A 19,834-nucleotide genomic window follows, 5' to 3' on the forward strand; every position below is an offset into this window, starting at 1 on the left:
ACTTGGAGCAAAGGAATAAGTAGCTTGAAGATTAGCAGGCGATTATGGAATTACAAAACATCAGGGAGAATTGTCAAGCTGCCCAAAGGAGGAGGATTGAACTCTCTTCATTGGAGCAAGAGATTAATGATGATCGGGAGTCTTGGCTCGCAAGAGTCAACATCCACTTAGATGGGCTGCTGGACAAGGTTGACAGAGACAAATCATTGTTGTGACACATGGCTTTCCACTACATGGCACGGAACAAGGTTTGCAAGGCACGAATAAGGAATCTAAAGGCAAAATTAAAGAAGGCAATAAGGAAGCAAAAGAGGCAAAAGGAGCATGATTGTCTTTGGATATTGGCTGAAGCCTCTTTAGCCCAGCATGAAACTTGATAGAGAAGGTCCAGCCCAAATTTCAAGAAATTTGGAGCAATTTTTGACATTTTGAAATTTTTTGCACTAAAAAGCAGGGTTTGTCTCCCTATGTGCCGCACCACATGGCACTCGCTTTTGCTAGAGGGCTCCAAATCCAAAAAAAAATGCATTTTTGGATTTTTCATGATAAATTATGGTTTCTTGTGCATGGCCAAGAAATTTGGCTAGGTTTTGAGCTTTCAGAAGGCCAAAAACCCTCAAAACATGACCTCACTGCCCCTATTTTGACACACAGGAAGCAGTGTTGGGATAACTGACGTTTGGAGGGAAAAATGGAGGACAAATTGAAAAATTCTAGTTGGGTTGGAAAGTAGACAAGTAGACCTTTCCAAAAAGCACACTTGGGCTCAAGTTGGACTTTGGGAAGTGCCTCAAAATCAGCTCCAAAGTGGCGCGATGCATAGAGAATCAGGCGCGGCGCATAGAGGATTTTTGCCTATTTTTCACTGTTCAGCTCATAAATTCGTCCAGTTTTGACCAGTTTTGATTTTTGATGTTACTCTTGATCTTTCATGATGTAATTTGATAAACATGATGTAATATTAGCACATTTTTACTTGTTCTAGAGGATTCATTCACTAAAAGGTAAAAATTAAATGAATGAATCAGTTTCCTAGCATATAGGGGTAAGTTGTTTGACTACCTAGATTTCAGTTCCTTGTTTAGAATTGGTTCAAACAGATCCTAGAATGATGAGCTCGACCCCTAGAGGCATGGGAAGGAGTTAGGCTTGTCTATATCATGTAATTTCTCAGTCATTTTCAAGGTTGGATACTTGGGATTGCTTGGCACTCTATTGTACATTTCATTTCTGCAATTTTGGCAAAGGAAAGACCAGGGTTTTGCAGCACTTGTTGGGATCCATGTGGCTCTATTTTTTGATGGTGTTTTTCTCTATGTATTTGTAAGTTCATTTATGTTTATGTGTATCATTTTCCCTTCTCTTTTCTTCTGCAATTAAACAAATGAGTGATTGAGGTAGAATTCATTGGAATGCTCTACTCTGCCTTGAAATTTTGTTTAATTTTACATGTTTTCACCTGTTTGAGGAGGACTCTTGAGACATTCTTGCCCTCCTTAGCCCCTCACCGGTCTGATCCATCCATTCATTCAATCCAAAGCATCAAAATGATTGCCTTCCTTGCCCTAATCAGAACTCTGCAAAAACTAGGCCTCATCCCCAGACCCAAATTTGCCTTTCCCTTTTTTCGAACAAAACCCTTAAAAACTCAAATAAAATCCTTACACTTCATACCTAGCCTAATATCAGTTGTTAAATTAGTCATCTCAAGCCCCATTGATTATCTTTCGCTGAGATCGACCCGGAGAGAGCCCTCTCCTATCCTCGTAGGGCTAGCTATGAGGCTAAGTGTGGTTTGATGTGGACCTAGAACCTTGTCTTTTTAGCCTAAGGAAAATCTAGGCTCTAACAGGTTGGTTGGGGATAGACACAAGAGAGTCACACTCAAGAAGAACAGGATGGGAAAGGAATGAATCCAAGTCAATCTCTTTACCAACTAGGAGAGGGTTAGAAGAAAACCTTTGATAACCAACAGGAAGTTGGGGTTGAGGAACTATAAGGTTTTCCAAAAATTTGGAAGCTTTATCCATGAAAGGAAAAAGGTGAAGAAGATGCTCTCCTTCACATAACCTACAGGGGACTTTAATTTTTCCTTTATTCTTACCATCACTAGACAAAGGTGTAGCATCGACATGATCTCCAGAGGCTGATGAGTATGATCGATCCAGATTTTGAGACCATACCTCTAATATTCTAGGAATACTAGGACAGTCTCGAAGGAGATGGTCACCCTTACATATCGTGCAAGGGAATTTTACTTTCCACAAAGGATCAGAAGGTTTGTCGATGGGAAGTGCATTTGGGGGAATAGTTGCATAGTTGGCCTCTTAGTTATCTGACTTCTTCTTCTTCATCATCTTCTTCTTCTTCTTAGCCTCTTGGTTATTGGATTTCAAACTTTCACCAGGCAAAGTAGAAGAGGAAGATGAATAAATAGGGGAAGGAGGTGAGAGGTCAACCTTAGAATCATCATGATCTCTTTCAAAAGAAGGAGATGGCTAGACAAGATTCAAGACACTCGAGACCACCGAGGTTGAAAATAACCAGATAGGTAAACCAATGGTTAACCCTAGGAGGGACAATGTTGCCATATAAGGTGTGCCAGCATTTCCAAAAGAAGGAAAAGGACCATGATTCTCATCCGAGGGGAATCCTTAACTGGTAGACTCTGGAAATGTTCTGCAGATGAAGAGTGATGTAGGGACATGTTCTTCATGGAAGGAAAGCACATGAGGGTCACTGTAGAGGTCCTCTAGGATCGAGGAATGGGGAGTACAAGGATAGTGGAGTCGCCAATTTGTGGAGTAGGAATATTCTCCCTGCGGACAAAGACAATCCCTCTAGTCGAGGGGAGAGGATCTAACCACAAACAAGACAATCGAATATAAATTTCCTTAGATTAGAATTGAATAAGAGGGCCTACCTCTTATAACACTAATCCACTTCATGGTGATCTTGCTTCCTTGCTCCAGCTTCCTTTCGTTCCTTTCGTTCAAATACCTGAAACAAACATGCAAGAAACAACAACAAAAGTGGTAGCACAAAATCAAATTCAATCTACTTAAAAGGTCAAGTAGTTCTAAGCTATCAAATGTAATATTACACACGATATAGGAAATAAACCATTAGTTGTATTAAAATAAACTTCAAAGAGAAATACAACTGGACCCTTGATGTTGCAGGTTCCGTTTGGCGTGTCCGGGTTCTAGCACCACTTAAGCATCTCATCATTCACCCTAAAAAAAAATAGAAGTTCAATGCTTCTTCCTCTTTGCTCCAAACCAAACACTACAAGCTTATTCTCCCTTCACACACACAAACAAGAAGGCTAAAGTTCTCAAGATGGCTATCAAGATTTACATATTATTCCATCCCTTTCATTAGCTTGGAAAATGAGGAGTTTATATAGCTTTGATAGAGGGGGAATGGATCCTCTTATGATGGGAGAGGCCTTATCCCTTTTGGTTTGTTCCATTTTAATAGGGGAAAGGAGCCCAAAAAGTCTTTCTCGGCTCTATCTTGCTCAACCATTTGCCAGACTTTCGCTCACGAAGGTTCTAGACCTGGAAGCTTTGACTCCATTTTTAAAAACTTGCCAAAAGAGGAACGATGCAGGTCATGAATGGCTTACCATTATCGTTCGGCACCAGGCCCAATGTTAGACTATGCAAATCGGTGCAAGGAAGAAACTGAGTGCTAGTGCCAATCTTGAAAACTAAGTTTGAAGGAATAATTTTGGGAAATGATGTAAGAGGGAAATGTTCTACAGATGAAGAGGGATGTAGGGACATGTTCTTCATGGCAGTATAACACATGAGGGTCACTGTAGAGGTCCTCCAGGATTGAGGAACGAGGAGTACAGGGACAGTGAAAAAATGTTGTGTAACAGAAGTTGGCACTGTTGGCTAACATGAAGATCTCGTCCTGTTGGCATTATGATTCAAGTGTTGTCCTTGATGGCAACTCTCTCAGAGGTTGGTACAGGTAATGGCAACTTAATCAGAGGACAGATCTTAGTACAGCATGGCAAGAAAGTTCATACACGCAGGTTCGTTAAGCCCAAGTCGCGTGTACACGCAGGTTGGCTTCAGCAAAAGCGCGTGTATGTGGAAAAGTACCTTTGGTCCATGGCGGTTAGTCCTTGGAAGTTGTGCCCATGGTTTCGGACCATTGTGTCTCGACGGGCGTGTCGATCCCTAGATTTGAAGTTGATGGTATTGTGTTACTATGGTTTTGGCTCTTGGTATTGAACAAGGCCTAAGGCTATATAAGGAGAAGATCATTAGGCAAAGATATGCATTGTGTGTCTGACGCAGTGAGAGGATCTGGTATTGCTGGTTATATGTTCGAGACGTTTTGGCAAGGGTCAGATCTAACAGCGAAGGCATAAGAATCTATTTCTAGATCTGCACGCGGGTTGCCTTTGGTGAAAGCGCGTATACACGCAGTTTTGGTACAGTAAAGTAGCGTATGCATAATAAGATTTGATATTTCAGGTTGCTGCTGATTCTGGTGGTTGTTGCAGAGTTCTGGGCTCTGGTTTGGGTTCTGTGTTCTTGATGACAGGGTTTCAGTGATTCAGTATTGGGTTGTTTAATGAATTATGATGCAAGTATAAGTTGATGATTGTATTGCAGTAATGTTTGTTTTGTACTCTTGGATCCAGTCTGAAAATTGATGAAACGTGGTCCCTGAAGGTTGTAGGGTTAGCACCTACGTACTAGTAAATGGATCAGCTAGTACACGAGCTGAGGGGGTTGTAGCTCCCTTCCAGAAGTAGTTGGAAAACGAGAGAGGGTTGTAGCCCTCTGCAGGTTGTAGCCTGCGTACTGGTAAAGGACTGCACCAGTACATTGTAAAAGAAGTTTCTCATTAAAGAAGAAAGAGACGAATTGCAGCAGGTGGTTTTCACCCACATTGGGTTTCCACCTTATATCATGGTGTTCATGTGTGTGGCTCTTGTGTGATGTTCTGTTCTGTTATACTGCACCTGTTTACTGTTAATATACTTAATAATGTTCTGATGCATTTACAGAAGATTAAAGCTAACTGAATTATAAGATCTCTGGGTATACACTTGTTGCATTAGATACAGTCGCGTGTACACGTGGGTTCACTTAACGAAAGCAGCGTGTATGTTTCTGAGCATTGAAAAAGTTTTATTGATCTGATAATACTGATTCACCCCCCCCCCTCTCAGTATTATTTCCAAAAATTGGTATCAAAGCAGGTCCTTCAGAGGAAGCTTGATCGCTTGAAGGAAAAGATCCATCAGAATGGCTAATCCAGAAAGAGAGGCACACATCAGGCCACCAGTCTTTGACGGGAACAATTTTACTCACTGGAAGATAAGAACCACTGCATATCTACAGTCTCTTGGAGCAAAAGTTTGGGGAATCGTAGAAGGAGGATACAAATTCCCATCAGCAACTCCTACAGATCCAGCAGAGAAAAAGCAATATGAGCTCAATGCCAAAGCAGTTACTGTCCTATTGAGTACTTTGACTCAATCAGAATTTATGAAGATCATGCATTTCAAATCAGCTAAGGAAATATGGGACAAAATCGTTACAAGCTACGAAGGAGATGATCAGGTAAAAAGAGCAAAGCTTCAAACTCTCAGAATCCGGTATGAAACTCTTAAGATGCGAAGTAATGAAAGCGTAGCTAATTATTTCCTGCGTATGGATGAGATTGTGAATTGTATGAGGGATCTGGGTGAAGAATTTGAGGAAGTTGTCTTAGTTGAAAAGGTTTTGAGATCTCTGTCTACTAAATTTGATTCTAAAGTATCTGCCATAGAAGAAAAGGAGAATGTGCAGAAAATTACCATGTCACAGCTTCACGGGATCTTAACTGCTTTTGAAATGCGACAAGAGGTACCACCAGAGGCCGCATTCGAAGTGTCAGAGGAAGAAGATGAGGTAAATTTTGTCAAGAATCTTGAACGGGGAACTGGACGGTTCAAAGGTAAGCTACCTTTCAAATGTTCTCTATGTGGTAGAGTTGGTCACTATGCTGCTAGATGTCCTCATAACAAAGGAAAGATATCTGAAGAAGATGGTAGAAGCTATTATACCCATATTAAAAGTTCATTCAATGATAGTGAAGATATTAGAAGTCTCATGGCACATGAAAAGAAGAATGCTTCATCCAATAATAGCGAAGATATTAAAAGTTTCATGGCACATGAAAAGAAGAATGCAGAAACTGAAGAAGTTGCCAAATTAAAAGAACAATTGGAGACAGAAACCAGGGTAAGGAAGAAATTGCAGGATATAGCAAAAGATCAGAGCACAACTATTCAGAGACTTGAATCAAAGGTCCTCTCTCTAAAAGAAGATCTTGAAGATCAAGAACATGAAGTGATCAAACTAAAGCGACAAGTGGAAGAAGGGAGAAAAGTTGAAGAAGACCTAAGGAAGCAGTATCTGAAAAAGGAAGAACAACATCAAGTTGAGGTAAATATCTTGAAAGGTAAACTAGAGGAAAAGGATAAGCTTTTACGATTTCAAGATAGTTCTAAAGTCTTGGATGATATTCTTAATAGTCAAAGATCTCCTGCTATCAAGACTGGTCTTGGTTTTCATGAATATGTTGAAGGTGAATCTAGTTCACAAGGTGAGGCAAGAAACTCTAATGAGAAATCTGAAATGCTCAAGGAACAACCAAGGAAAGAAATTCCTCAAGGAAGATCCTTTACTCCTAACTATGGACGTGATAGACGATTATTTCCTCCGCTGAAGAATGTTGAATGTTATGTATGTCATAATCTTGGACATGTTGCAGCCAGATGTAGAAGTACAATGGTTCAAGAAAGATCATCGCATCCCAGGTATTTCAGAGGGTATTGCTTTGCCTGCAATGCATATGGACACAAAGCAATTGATTGTGATAGAAGGAACATGAAAAATATAAGGTGTTATACATGCAACAACTATGGGCATAAAGCAAGGGAATGCAGGAGCAGATTTCAAAATTCAAGACAAGAGGACCATACATCATCACAGTTGCAGGAATTGAAGAAGACAGAGACAGAAAGGTGTGGCATAACTCAGTCAGCTGACATAACAGACACAGGGGAATCTGAAAGTGATGAAATTCAGTATTCCATCCTGCATACGCTGATATAATGAAGACAAGTCGCGTATATACGCGAGTTACAGGCTGCAAAGTCGCGTATATGGAGAAAGGGCAGCAGAACAAACCCAGGTTCAGTCATGGTTGGCTCAGGCTCAGGGGGCAGCAGAACAGACTCAGGAAATGGTTCAGTCATGGTTAGCTCACACTCAGGGGGAGCATATACTTCAAATAATTCATTGTTGGCATTATGGATTGCTGATGAAACTAAATGATACATCTTGTTGTTTGATCAAAGGAATAGTATTGCAGGTTGATGATTATGGTACAAATCTGAATGGCTGGTCTTAGATCCTACATCTGCTCAGGGGGAGCATGGATAGATTGGTACATTTTGGCATATACAAAGGGGGAGCCAAATCAGAATCTTCAGCATGTACTCAGGGGGAGTATGGACAGCAGTATGGACAGTAGAAGGTATACCAAAGAAGAGAATATCTTGGTACGCCCTTTGCCCTTGATGTCAAAGGGGGAGAGTGACTTGGTGTGGTGGTTGCCATCAAGTCCAAAGGGGGAGATTGTTGGCATTATGATTCAAGTGTTGTCCTTGATGGCAACACTCTCAGAGGTTGGTACAGGTAATGGCAACTTAATCAGAGGACAGATCTTAGTACAGCATGGCAAGAAAGTTCATACACGCAGGTTCGTTAAGCCCAAGTCGCGTGTACACGCAGGTTGGATTCAGCAAAAGCGCGTGTATGTGGAAAAGTACCTTTGGTCCATGGCGGTTAGTCCTTGGAAGTTGTGCCCATGGTTTCGGACCATTGTGTCTCGACGGGCGTGTCGATCCCTAGATTTGAAGTTGATGGTATTGTGTTACTATGGTTTTGGCTCTTGGTATTGAACAAGGCCTAAGGCTATATAAGGAGAAGATCATTAGGCAAAGATATGTATTGTGTGTCTGACGCAGTGAGAGGATCTGGTATTGCTGGTTATCTGTTCGGGACGTTTTGGCAAGGGTCGGATCTGACAGCGAAGGCATAAGAATCTATTTCTAGATCTGCACGCGGGTTGCCTTTGGTGAAAGCGCGTATACACGTGGTTTTGGTACAGTAAAGTAGCGTATACATAATAAGATTTGATATTTCAGGTTGCTGCTGATTCTGGTGGTTGTTGCAGAGTTCTGGGCTCTGGTTTGGGTTCTGTGTTCTTGATGACAGGGTTTCAGTGATTCAGTATTGGGTTGTTTAATGAATTATGATGCAAGTATAAGTTGATGATTGTATTGCAGTAATGTTTGTTTTGTACTCTTGGATCCAGTCTAAAAATTGATGAAACGTGGTCCCTGAAGGTTGTAGGGTCAGCACCTATGTACTAGTAAATGGATCAGCTAGTACAAGAGCTGAGGGGGTTGTAGCTCCCTTCCAGAAGTAGTTGGAAAACAAGAGAGGGTTGTAGCCCTCTGCAGGTTGTAGCCTGCGTACTGGTAAAGGACTGCACCAGTACATTGTAAAAGAAGTTTCTCATTAAAGAAGAAAGAGACGAATTGCAGCAGGTGGTTTTCACCCACATTGGGTTTCCACCTTATATCATGGTGTTCATGTGTGTGGCTCTTGTGTGATGTTCTGTTCTGTTATACTGCACCTGTTTACTGTTAATATACTTAATAATGTTCTGATGCATTTACAGAAGATTAAAGCTAACTGAATTATAAGATCTTTGGGTATACGCTTGTTGCATTAGATACAGTCGCGTGTACACGCGGGTTCACTTAACGAAAGCAGTGTGTATGTTTCTGAGCATTGAAAAAGTTTTATTGATCTGATAATACTGATTCACCACCCCCCCCCCCCCTCTCAGTATTATTTCCAACACGTCCTTGGTGAAGCCACCCAATGGTGTATGGATGTAAATGTGCTATAGTCTTTAGGCCCAGCCGCTTCATGACCTCTGTTAAAATGAGGTTCTTTTGGCTCCCGATGTCGACAATGAACTACAAAAGAGAACCCTTCACCCACATATGTGAGTGGAAGAGACGTTCCCCCTCCTCAGGATCTTAAGGCTCAATCTTCTGGATCTTGGTGGTACCCATGGTGGCACTGGACTCTGCATCAATGATATTCTTCCCTTTGTTAGTTACCTTATCAGGTTCTGAGAACCTACATCTAATTCGGAAGCCTTCAGCTTGGCCACCAATGACTACCTGGGCCAACACTCACTTGTATTATGAGTGGATCTCTTATGGAACTCACACCATTTTCCCATGTCCTTCTTCGTCTGGTGTTGTTCTATGCTTGTGGCTTTGGCAGGCTGTCCCGAGTAGTGCCGACTTGGCTTGGTCCTTTATTCTGTGGTTTGGGGGTGCCTTTTCCTTACTTTGGATTTGCAAATCCAAAGTCCCGCTTCTTCTTTTTAAACTTCTGCTCAATCTTGACAGTGTACTGATACATTGTGTCGAGCGAGGAAATGTCCAGGAACTCCATCTCATCCTAGATGTACTTATGTAGACATCCACAGTACTTGAGCACCAAATTCCACTCAGTATCCTTGATACCCATCTTCCTGCGAAGGCTATGGAAATTATTTGTGAACTCTGGCACATCCTGGTCCCTTCCCTACCATAGCATGGTCGACTTTGTGTATTTGTCTTCTGTAGTAGTGGCTACAACTAACCTCAAAAATTTTGCCTTAACCTATTTTGGAGACTCCCTACCAACCTTACACAACACTTTGTCTTGCTTCGTCAAGTACTCAAGCTTCAGTGTTTTCCTCGCATAAAGGAAGCTTGTCAATCACATGATCCATTCCCCTCACAGGCTGCTCACTTCGACTTGGTCCAGCTGCATGCTAAGAAGCTTCCCCTTGAAAATATCGCATTGATGGAGGGAAACCAACCTTCCCTCCAGGAATTGTGAAATCCTCTCTGATGGCCTATTGGGCTCCAGGATTGCGCAATCCTGCCAGCCAACCCTCCGAGCAGGATTTGCACAAATTTTCCTAGTAGCAGGTTGTTTAGCCTTGGATTTGCGCAAATCTAGGCAGCAGTCAACTTCTCTACCCAAAAATTGTGCAAATCTCTTGGGAAGCCAGCCCAGCTCCCAGCCATAAATGTGCATGTTTCTCCATCAGTCGATTAGTCTCTTGCATGTGCAGGTGAGTTGACCGGTTCCCTCTGGGACCAAGAAAAATAGACTTGCATGCATAGGCTACTTCTCCTAAGGCAGAATGCAAAGACATCCCTTGTCTCAGGGATCTATGTTTAGCAGTTGGAAGTTACATGCAAGGAGAAATTCAGAAACCTCCCACCAAGTGTCGCTTCCCCTATATTTGTGGCATGCAAGTCACAACCTCGTTGTTATCAACACTCATCAACTAGATGCTGCAGAGCTCATTCCTCACATCAACCTTGCATCTCTGACATCCCAAATCACATCTAGGAGCAGTGAGCACATTCAAATTAGTTGTTTTGGGGTAAGCCCACTTCCCATGCCTTGTGTTGCATTTCTGTCGCTTTTTGTGTTTTTGCTTGTGTGAGTATTGTTTGCTTGATCTCTTTGAACGCTTGCTGTCATTTACATGTATTCTAGCTTGTCCTAGCTCTATTTTAGTTTTCGTTTCTATCTCACTACTGTCGCATGCATGAAATTGTTTTGCATAGACGTTTGCCCAACCAACAAACCGCCTCACCCACATGCATGTTGATCTGCTTGCTCAATCTTCCATTCATGTTTTGCATGCACTGCCAATCACTTCTACTATCACTTAGTGTCACCATGCATTCACTGTCTTACTTGCTTTCAGTTGCCTGTCAGCGAGTCTGGCCAACCTTGGCCCAGGCTCTGACTCCAGCAAGGCTGCATTGCGTAATCTAGGAAAGGAAGTCTCACCTTCCTCTCCAAATTTGCGCATTCCTACCCATCACTAACCTCCAAGACTGTTTTGCGCATTTCTGAAGGATAGTGGTTGCTTGGCCCAAGAAATTGTGCAAATCTATCCTTGGGCCAGTAGTCCTTCCCAGGTGGAATTGCGCATTGCACAATCCCGCAGTCCGCAACCAGACTAAACTATGCATTGTGCAGTTCTAGCAGTTAGTCAGTCTCCCAGCAGCCCGGACTATACCTTGTGCAGTCTTGGCAATCGGTCTCCCAACCTCCCGGCCGAAATTGCACAACCTTCATGATCATTCACCCAGGTATGTTACAAATCAGTCCTCATGTTCATTTTGGTTTTCAACTGACCGATTTCTTGCCATGAGTGTTGCCATATCTCCAGGTATCACAGGTGTTCCTCTGCCTCTCAACAATACAGGTATAATGGTTTCTAAGAGAGAAAAGATGAAGATGTCATTTAGAGCACGCTTGGAGATGTAGCCGATCAAGTGTCTATGAGCTTGCCTACTCACAAAGACATCAAGTTGTTTGTAGTCAAGGACATCAAGCAGTAGCATCACAGTGAGCAACATCATGAGTAGAAGCTCTAGGCAGCATACCAAATGCAGTGAACACAACGAATGCGGCGAACACAGCGAATACAACAAATGCAAGTCAAAGGTTGTTGACAATGCAGAGGCAAAACACAGTTGCAAGATCAAGAATCCATTGATCATGAAATAGACTTTGGATACTCGGACTATGAGGTGACAACGTGACATGAAGATTGCGCAAAGATAGAGAATGGAATGCAGAAGGAGTTTCATGTGCAAAGAAACAACTCAAGGAAGAACATGAAGCTGCATAGATAGATGAATGCGTTGCAGCAAGATCATGAACAAAAGTGGGTGCAACATGCACTCACAGATGAAATTGCACCCGTACAAGTTAAAGATCCATCCCAATAATTGACACGGAGTAGACATGGTGAGCAGTGTTGTTGATCGCATGCAAGGGATTCAACAGCATGCATGTCGTTGAGAACACACATGCAATGCAACCCATTCAACACACTCACCAAGGTGAAGACAAGAAGCAAGTCCAGCTGGGGCTGAACATGTACTTCAGAAATTTGATGTGCATGACCACCAGCACACACTTGAAGATCAGCACAAACATTATGCATTAGTGTGTTTCTGGTTCAACCATACCCAAGAAGACCATGCGCATGTTATCAGACTAGTTGGATGAAGGGGCCGAACCAATGCACTGATTGCAATGGAGGCAAGAGTTCGCTTCAGCAAGATGTCACCATGAGGTGCATGCACACCACCATGGACAACCAAGCTTGGCATCAACTCGCTAGCTTCACCATCACAAGCATGTCAAAGAATTGGTCTCATCACAACAGAACGAGTGTCAGTGATGTCTTGCAAGGCTTGCTCAAGCCATGTTGTCTCACATGAGTACATGTGCATTTTAATGTTGATTCATGTCAAGTGTAAGTCAAGTGTCAATAGTTGGATGTAACAGTCATAGAGTAGGGGAAGAGTCATGAGGGTAGTTGAATGGTCACAAAGGGGAATGTCAAGGGTCACCCCACCCTTTGCTATAAATAGTCGCTCATAACTCATTGGAAGGGCTTTTGGTAAGCCAAGCTTCTACTAATTCTATTTTGAAGAAGGCTTGGATAGTGTTGTAACGCGCCTTGGCTTCTCCACTTCACAGAGCTAGTACATCTCTTTGGAGGAGCAGGCAGATGTGGATGTAACATTCCACTGTTGGGGCTAGCAAGTTTACATGGATGTATTGTATGATTGTGACTTACACTTCTTTATATAATAAGGGCCAACACATTTTCATGCATATGTTGCTATTGTAGTTGGACTGCTCTGGTTGCTTTAATGATATGTGTTTTTTAACTTACGTACTTGTGTATGAACTTATTCACGTGCAATTATATAAATATTGTTGTTAATGTGTTGCATATGTTGTTAATGCTATCATCGTCCGTGATGACTTCTCTGTTGGACATCAGAAAGACCTTTCACTTGAACCTTGATATAACAACTGTCACACTTGTCTCGGACTGATCTGTGGTGGTGTACGTGTTATCCTACCTTGCATGGTGTGACTGTCGCATCTTAGTGGATTGCTCTACCGGAAGCTATGCATGTCCTTTGTGTTATGTGTTCCTAGCCGAGTTGGGACTGATCCCTTTCAACCTAGAACTCACCTTCACCTTCTTCCCCCTTCAAAGTGTTGGAACCTCTCATACACCTTCCTTGAGTCACTGCATCAGTCACACCCTTGTTGCTGACAGAGTTATTCTACTTGCCTCTATCTGACACCGCGGTCAAGGCATTACCTTACAACCCAATACTAGGACTCCTACACCAAACGGTTTAAAGTCTAATTGGGATTTCTTAATGGGGAGATCCCCTTGACATGTTGGTGGGTCCAGCACCATCAACATTTCTGGTGCTAGAAGGAGGGTCTGATGACAAGTTGTGTCCTCTCATCCAATTTTGAACCTTTGCATATCTTTCATGGAGTCTTGCATTCTTCTTCCCTCGAGGTGTTTTTCGAGTCGTGAAGATGTCTCCATCTCGTGTAAGCTTTTAGATCTCTTTTCCACTCACACATATGATGTTGAAGGCGAAGTGGCCTAGCCTGATCACTTATATAACTTTCTTTTCATAATTTATGAGGAAGATGAGTTTTCTAACAAACAGCCCGGTTTGTTGCTTGCATACACATTTCGTGAATCTCCATTTCATTGCATGCTCAGCCTATTGGCTGACACCATGCACTCATTTGAGCACTTTTTTGATTTCATTGAAGACACGTTCTATCATTTTGATCCAGAATATCTTGACCAAAAACTATTACAGCAACGGAGGGCCCCGCATGAATCCGTTATTGATTTTTGGTAATGCTTCCGTGACTTGCAGTTTCAAGCTCCGAACAACCAGATGAAATTTTCTTATCTTTGGGACTCGTTCGAGTATTTCCTTAAGAAACCCGCCCTTCCCAAGAGGAAGCTTGATATCAAGCCTCACTCAACATTCTTCATTGATGGAACTGCGCAATCTCATGTGGCAACAGACACTGTCTCAACTGACTGTCCGCCTCCCTCTCATTCAGTAGCTCCACCACTGCCTAGTGATGTTGAGGATCATGTTCACACACATGTTCATCCTTCACACTCTCCCAACATCACTCCACTTGATTTTTGCACAGATTTGGTTGTGATTCATTCGAGTTCTCATATGCATTCTTTTCTTCGACCTCCGTCTATGCACTCAGGTGTTCCTCCGGATGATGCTCTCTTGTGTTCGTCCATTCCAGACTCTCCACTTTTTGTGAACGACGAACAACCCACTGTCAGAGTCGGTGTTTCACAACCAACATTCGTTGTAATTCATGGAGACTATGAATGGGAGTTTGAACATCAAAATTCGTCCAAGTATGACTCCCTTTTGTCCAAGTCCCCTTCATTCTTTCCTAACCTCTTTGGTGAACCTGCCATCCATGATTTTGCATGTGTATCTTCATCCACGGATGCACCCATTGTTTATCACTCGCAAGACTCACTAGATGTTAGTCCATCATTCGACAATGGAGAGGATAAGTTACTCGTTGAAAATCTACTTGATCCTTCATCTGTATTTTTTGGAAACATAGAGGATGAGTTTGTTCATTTTTCATCTACCCCTCTGTGTGATTCATCCAACCATGAGGATGTCGACCAACATCCTGAATTTTTGGGTCTTGGTTGTCGTGATCTCTTCACCTCATCATCCAATCATGATGTTGATTCACTCATTTCTAATCTGTCTAAGCCACTGGTCTACGAAGATCCATCTATCAACGAAGTTGAAACCCCACAGACTGTCGAGGCACTTCAGCCCTAGCTGATGGTTATGTCAAGCCCTCGCTATCTTGAGGTTGGTTTCACTTCCACTCAGGAAATTTTTCAAACACTTATGGATCCTCATCACTCATCTATATGCACTCAACATCAATCCAACACTCAGATTTCACTTCCTCCACTCGAACTACACGATCCCATTGCTCATGCATTGGAGGAGTCTTACATTGCAAGCACTCGTGCGCGACGCAAGTCACATGAGTCTTTTCTTGCATGTCACAATCAAGAGTGTTCTTATGCTTCAAAGTTTCATGTAGTGTCACATAACACCATGATAAGTCTGTGGACTGCCCGCCATGCACATGCACCCACTTATGCCTCGTGGGCACTTTGAATCATGAAGTGTGGTTGTCTTCATCGTTATATCTTTCTTTCTTGGTGGTTCACACAGCTAGGTTGCTCGCAGACCAAGCCTTCACCAACATCGGTCTACCAATGCGTCAGTGGCTGCATTGGAAGTATCAATTCATGTTATTAGGCCCATGTATCGTTAGTGTAGGAGTAGGAGTAGTGTTTACTTTCAGTTGTTTGCTTGCATGCTTGTTTGCTTACATGCTTTGTTTGCTTGTTTGTTTGATTTCTTGTTTGTTTGCTTTCTTCGCTTTCATTTTTGCTTCTTCTCTTGCTTTTCTTTGTTGATTGTTAGTTCATTCGCTTGTTTCGTTCATAGGTTAGTTTTGCATGAAACCATGTATGAATCTTGAAGTGAGTTGAGTAAAGTACAAGAGGACTTGTACTACTATCACTACTTGGTTATCTGTCATCTTGCCTCTGTATGTTGAGCTTGTTACTTTTAGTCCATGATACGTCGGATGAAAATACGTATTGTTCAAAGTGGACCTTGGTGTAAACACAATGCTTATGCACTAACTGGTGTCACCTTCTCTAGTCGGTTGTTTTTGGGTTAACCCTTGTCATCTCAGTCAAGTAGAGTAAGGTAAGGGGGAAAACCTTAATAGGCACGTCAGAGATACAATAAAATACTTCTCTGCTGGAACAACCTCTTCTTCTCTCAATAAGTCGAGATCCCTCTTCCGCCTCTGAAATGAATAAGTGCTATGCATAGTGAAAAAAAAAATTAAAATGAAAAGTCAAAAATTCAAAATGAAAAGTGAATAAGGTGAAAGAAGAGAAAGGCTTCTTGTGCAGGGAGGTGATGAAAGTAACTCCGTTGGGGTACTGACTAGGCTCATTGGAAGCGAAGCCATGCTTGTGTCCCTATGTCACTCCACCAGGGTACTATCCAAGCCTACTGGCAGTGGAGAAACACCAAAGATGAAACTAAAACTCTGATGACTATACTACTTATGCACCTATATACCCCTCAACCCCAATCGAAACAACTGTGTTGCCTTGGCTTGGAATGTGTGTCAATCGACCAAGGGCTTGGCAGATGCTACATCTTACAATCAAGTTAGTGTGAAACCAAGATGAGCTAAGAACTGAACAATACTTCTGGAGGTGTTAGACTTGTTTTTCATAAACAAGGTCTATGCAGAGAGCTAGAGTTCTACCAGTGTGTCGCCAATTGTTGTAGCGGCTACAACCACCCTCCAAAATTTTTCCTTAGCCTGTTTTGGAGCCTCCCTACCAACCTTACACAACACTTTGTCTTGCTTCGTCAAGTACTCAAGCTTCAGTGTTTTCCTCACACAAAGGCAGCCTATCAATCATAGTTGATCCATTCCCCTCACAAGATACTCACCCGGACTTGGTCTAGTTGTAGGCTAAGTAGCTTCCCCTTGAAAATTGCGCATTTCTAGAGGGAAACAAGCTTTCCCTCTAGGAATTGCACAATCCTCTCTGGCAGTCTATCGGGCTCTAGGATTTCGCAATCCTGCCAACCAACCCTCCTAGCAGGATTTGTGCAAATTTTCCCAGAAGTAGGCTGTTTAGCCCATGATTTGCGCAAATATGGGTAGCAGTCAGCTACTCTACCCAAAAATTGCACAAATATCCTGGGCAGCCAACCCAACTCCCAGCGATAAATGTGCATTTTTCTCTAGCAATCGAGCAGTCTCTTCCATGTGCAGTTGAGCTGACCGGTTCCCTCCAGGACCAAGAAAAACAAATTTGCATGCATAGGCTGCTTCTCCTAAGGCAACATGCAAAGGCATCCCTTGTCTCAGGGATCTATGTTTAGCAGTTGGAGGTTACATGCAAGGAGCAATTCATAAACCTCCCACCAAGTGTCGCTTCCCCTAGATTTGTGGCATGCGCTCCAAAACCTCGTTGTTATCAACACTCATCAACCGGACGTTGCAGAGCTCATTCCTCACATCAACCTTGCATCTCTGACATCCCACATCGCATCTAGGAGTGGTCGACACATTCAGCTCAATTGTTTTGGGGTAAGCCTGCTTCACATGCCTTGTGCTGCATTTCTGTCGCTTTTGGTTTTTCTGCTTGTGTGAGTATTGTTTGCTTGATCTCTTTGAATGCTTGCTATCATTTACATGTATTCTAGCTTGTCTTAGCTCTGTTTCAGTTTTCGTTTCTATCTCACTGTTGTCATGAAACTGTTTTTCATGGACGTTCGTCCAACCGTCGAACTGCCTCACCCACATGCATGTTGATCTACTTACTGAATCTTCCATTCATGTTTTACATGCACTGTCAATCACTTCTGCTATCACTTATTGTCACCATGCATTCACTGTCTTACTTGCTTTTAGTTGCCCGTTGGCGAGTTTGGCCAACCCTGGCCTAGGCTATGCCACCACCAAGGTTGCATTGCGCAATCTAGGAAAGGAAGGCTCACCTTCCTCTCCAAATTTGCGCATTGCTGCCCATCACTAGCATCCAGGACTATTTTTTGCATTTCAGGAGGACGGTGGTTGCTTGGCCCAAGAAATTGCGCAAATTTGTCCCTAGGCCAGTAGTCCTTCCCAGTTGGAATTGCGCATTGCCCAATCCCAACAGTCAACAACTAGACTAGACTGTGTATTGCATAGTTCCAGTAGTTAGTCAGTCTCCCAGTAGCCCGGACTGTGCCTTGTACAGTCTTGGCAGTTGGTCTCCCGACCTCCTGGCCGAAATTGTGCAACCTTCATGATCATTCACCCAGGTATGTTACAAGTCAGTTCTCATGTTCATTTTTGTTTTCAAATGACAGATTGCTTGCCATGAGTGTTTCCATATCTATAGGTATCGTAGGTGTTCATCTTCCTCTTAGCAGTACAGGTACAGTGGTTTCCAAGAGAGCAGAGACGAAGAAACTGTTCAGAGCACGCTTGGAGATGCAGTCGATCAAGTGTCTATGAGCTTGCCTACTCACGAAGACATCAAGTTGTTCATAGACAAGGACATTAAGCAGCAGCATCATGAATAGTAGCCGCAGGTAGCATACCGAATGCAATGAATGCAACGAACACAACGAATACAATGAATGCAAGTCAAAGGTTGTTGAAAACACAAAGGCGGAACAAAGTTGCAAGATCAAGCAAATCCACTGATAATGAAAGAAACTTTGGAGACTCAAGCTATGAGGTGACGGCACGACATGAGGATCGCGCGAAGATAGAGAATGAAATGAAGAAGGATTTGCATGTGCCGAAGCAGCAACTCAAGGAAGAACATGAAGTTGCATAGACAGGCAAATGAGTTGCAGCAGGATCAGGAATAGCAGTGGGAACAACATGCACTCGTGGATGAAACTGTGCCCGTACAAGTTAAAGATCCATCCCAGCAGCTGACACAGAGTAGACATGGTGAGTAGTGTTGTTTATTCCATGCAAGGGATTCAACAGCATGCATGTTGTTGAGTGTATGCATGCAATCCAACCCATTCAACACACTCACCAAGGCGAAGACAAGAAGCAAGTCCAACTGGGGCTGAACATGTACTTCAACAAGTTGATGCGCATGACCACCAATACACACTTGAAGATCAACACAGACACTATGCATCAATGTTTTGTCGGTTCAACCATAACCAAGAAGACAATGCGCATGTTAGCAGACGAGTTGGATGAAGGGGCTGAACCAATGCACTGATTGCAACGGAGGCAAGAGTTCGCTTCAGTAAGATGTCACCATGAGGTGCATGCACACCATCATGGACGACCAAGCTTGGCATCAGCTCACCAACTTCACCATCACAAGCATCTCAAAGAATAGGTCTCATCACAGGGGAACGAGTGTTAGTGATGTCTTGCAATGCTTTATTAAGCTATTTTGTCTCACATGAGTACATGTGCATTGTAATATTGAGTCATGTCAAGTGTAAGTCAAGTGTCAATAATTGGATGTAACAGTCATAGAGTAGGTGAAGAGTCATTAGGAATGTCAAGGGTCACCCCACCCTTTGCTATAAATAGTCCCTCATAACTCACTGGAAGGGCTTTTGGTCAGCCAAGCTTCTACTAAGACTATTTTGAAGAAGGCTTGGACAGTATTGTAACACGCCTTGGCTTCTCCACTACACAGAGCTAGTACATCTCTTTGGAGGAGTAGGTGGATGTGGTCGTAACGTTCCACTGTTGGGGCTAGCAGGTTTACATTGATGTATTATATGATTGTGACTTACACTTCTTTATATAATAAGAGCCAACACATTTTCATGCATATATTTTTATTGTAGTTGGTCTGCTCTAGTTTCTTTAATGATATGTTTTGTTTAACTTATGTACTTGTGTATGAAATGATTCACATGCAATTATATGAATATTGTTGTTAATGTGTTGCATATGTTTTTAATGTTGTCACCGTCCATGTCGACCGCTCTTCCAGACATCAGACAAACCTTTCACTTGAACCTTGCTATAACAATGTCATAGTCATCTCAGACTGATCCATGAGTGTTGTATGTTTTATCTTACCTTGTATGATGTGACTGCCACATCCGAGTAGACTGCTCCGCCAGAAGCTGTGCATGTCTTTTGTGTTGTGTGTTCCTAGCCGAGTTGGGGCTGATCCCTTTCTACTGGAAACTCAACTTCACCTCCTTCCC

This window comes from Pinus tabuliformis, chromosome 8, assembly GCF_031772625.1.
Source record: "Pinus tabuliformis cultivar Carrire ecotype Pingquan chromosome 8, CPIR1, whole genome shotgun sequence".
NCBI classification, from domain to species: domain Eukaryota; kingdom Viridiplantae; phylum Streptophyta; class Pinopsida; order Pinales; family Pinaceae; genus Pinus; species Pinus tabuliformis.